This window comes from Taudactylus pleione, unplaced genomic scaffold, assembly GCF_031769625.1.
Source record: "Taudactylus pleione unplaced genomic scaffold, aTauple2 ptg000248l, whole genome shotgun sequence".
NCBI classification, from domain to species: Eukaryota; Metazoa; Chordata; class Amphibia; order Anura; family Myobatrachidae; genus Taudactylus; species Taudactylus pleione.
Genome location: NW_028284650.1, coordinates 4,300,001 through 4,302,500, shown reverse-complemented (window position 1 = coordinate 4,302,500; position 2,500 = coordinate 4,300,001). Strand labels below are relative to the sequence as shown.

At 35.5% G+C, this 2,500-nt stretch overlaps 4 non-coding genes across 4 annotated transcripts; 3 read left to right on the top strand and 1 right to left on the bottom strand.

Annotated features, from left to right (window-relative positions):
* The first annotated feature begins 19 nt into the window (after window positions 1–19).
* On the top strand, window positions 20–92 carry TRNAM-CAU (transfer RNA methionine (anticodon CAU)). Its single transcript has one exon. It is a non-coding gene; the product is annotated as a tRNA-Met (tRNA).
* A 1,062-nt stretch (window positions 93–1,154) lies between these two features.
* On the top strand, window positions 1,155–1,227 carry TRNAM-CAU (transfer RNA methionine (anticodon CAU)). The gene has a single exon. It is a non-coding gene; the product is annotated as a tRNA-Met (tRNA).
* Window positions 1,228–2,130: 903 nt separating this feature from the next.
* Window positions 2,131–2,202, bottom strand: TRNAE-UUC (transfer RNA glutamic acid (anticodon UUC)). The gene has a single exon. It is a non-coding gene; the product is annotated as a tRNA-Glu (tRNA).
* A 117-nt stretch (window positions 2,203–2,319) lies between these two features.
* On the top strand, window positions 2,320–2,392 carry TRNAM-CAU (transfer RNA methionine (anticodon CAU)). The gene has a single exon. It is a non-coding gene; the product is annotated as a tRNA-Met (tRNA).
* The last annotated feature ends 108 nt before the right edge of the window (window positions 2,393–2,500 follow it).

Sequence of the window (2,500 nt, the reverse complement as noted above, 5' to 3'; positions counted from 1 at the left end):
TGAAGTAAATAAGGCAGGAGCCTTGTTAGCGCAGTAGGTAGCGCGTCAGTCTCATAATCTGAAGGTCGTGAGTTCAATCCTCACACAGGGCATTTTTATTGATGTTTGTTTTGAGAGCATGGCATTGCAATCTAAGAGATGCAGCACTTTGTCTAACAAACTTGACTGCATTCAAATTTTACCTTTCTTGTTGAGTGGAGTATTGTTTTTTTTTTTTTCAAAATAAGCTTTCATAACTCACGTGACCACTAATAGATTTCAGACCAGCAATATCAGAAAAGATATCAAATAATTTGTCCAAGATGGACCCTATTTATATAAAATAGTTAATAGAAATCATTTTTCATGGTCATAGTCAAAACTTTGTCCTCAGAAATCTTACTGCCAATGGATTTTAGACCTTAATTAATGGCAAAGGTGTGTTCAAATCACTTATCACATTTACAACAATTTTTTATTTTGTGTTTCATGCTTTTTGCCCTGATAGAGGTACATTGCAATCTCCAAGCCTCTATTCTGTTACTTACAATATTGATAGAACATTTGGAAATTTTTCCTCTAAGAATTGGTGGAGTTTTCTGTTTCTAAGATGACATGTGCCCTCAATCTTTTGTTTATTTCTGAATGATTTCAGAGCAAGAATAGTGGGAATTGTGATAATTTATTTCTCAGAATTGGAATCAATACAGAAGAAAGTGGAGCACAAGGCATTGTTCTAGTCTTCTTTGTGATTTGATTCCCTCAGAGCTTTGCAATGCAATCAAAGAGCCACAATTCCATTTCTCACAAAGATTCAGGACATCTTAAATTTTACCTGTCTTCAGTTAAAGACAAATGATAATGGCATAAATATTGTCATAACTGGAAGAAGCAACACACATGTGCAATTGGGACCACATCAAGTACCAATCAGACAGAAGGAAACACTTGGCTGCAATTATTATCTTTTGGTCCTCTGTTTTTGAATCTGTCTTAAAACAGCAATAGGGTTGTATTGGGTGAAAACCAGGAATCCTAACCGCTAGACCATATGGGAAGATGTCGATTGCGTCCTTCACTGTTTCATATAATATAAAAAAAAAACATTTCACTGACATTATTTTGTTAAACAAAAATAATCCCACCATTTCAAAAATGAAGCAAATAAGGCAGGAGCCTTGTTAGCGCAGTAGGTAGTGCATCAGTCTCATAATCTGAAGGTCGTGAGTTCAATCCTCACACAGGGCATTTTTATTGATGTTTGTTTTGAGAGCATGGCATTGCAATCTAAGAGATGCAGCACTTTGTCTAACAAACTTGACTGCATTCAAATTTTACCTTTCTTGTTGAGTGGAGTATTCTGTTTTTTTTTTTTCAAAATAAGCTTTCATAACTCACGTGACCACTAATAGATTTCAGACCAGCAATATCAGAAAAGATATCAAATAATTTGTCCAAGATGGACCCTATTTATATAAAATAGTTAATAGAAATCATTTTTCATGGTCATAGTCAAAACTTTGTCCTCAGAAATCTTACCGCCAATGGATTTTAGACCTTAATTAATGGCAAAGGTGTGTTCAAATCACTTATCACATTTACAACAATTTTTTATTTTGTGTTTCATGCTTTTTGCCCTGATAGAGGTACATTGCAATCTCCAAGCCTCTATTCTGTTACTTACAATATTGATAGAACATTTGGAAATTTTTCCTCTAAGAATTGGTGGAGTTTTCTGTTTCTAAGATGACATGTGCCCTCAATCTTTTGTTTATTTCTGAATGATTTCAGAGCAAGAATAGTGGGAATTGTGATAATTTATTTCTCTGAATTGGAATCAATACAGAAGAAAGTGGAGCACAAGGCATTGTTCTAGTCTTCTTTGTGATTTTATTCCCTCAGAGCTTTGCAATGCAATCATAGAGCCACAATTCCATTTCTCACAAAGATTCAGGACATCTTAAATTTTACCTGTCTTCAGTTAAAGACAAATGCTAATGGCATAAATATTGTCATAACTGGAAGAAGCAACACACATGTGCAATTGGGACCACATCAGGTACCAATCAGACAGAAGGAAACACTTGGCTGCAATTATTATCTTTTGGTCCTCTGTTTTTGAATCTGTCTTAAAACAGCAATAAGGTTGTATTCCCATACCGGGAGTCGAACCCGGGCCGCCTGGGTGAAAACCAGGAATCCTAACCGCTAGACCATATGGGAAGATGTTGATTGCGTCCTTCACTGTTTCATATAATATAAAAAAAAACATTTCACTGACATTATTTTGTTAAACAAAAATAATCCCACCATTTCAAAAATGAAGCAAATAAGGCAGGAGCCTTGTTAGCGCAGTAGGTAGCGCGTCAGTCTCATAATCTGAAGGTCGTGAGTTCAATCCTCACACAGGGCATTTTTATTGATGTTTGTTTTGAGAGCATGGCATTGCAATCTAAGAGATGCAGCACTTTGTCTAACAAACTTGACTGCATTCAAATTTTACCTTTCTTGTTGAGTGGAG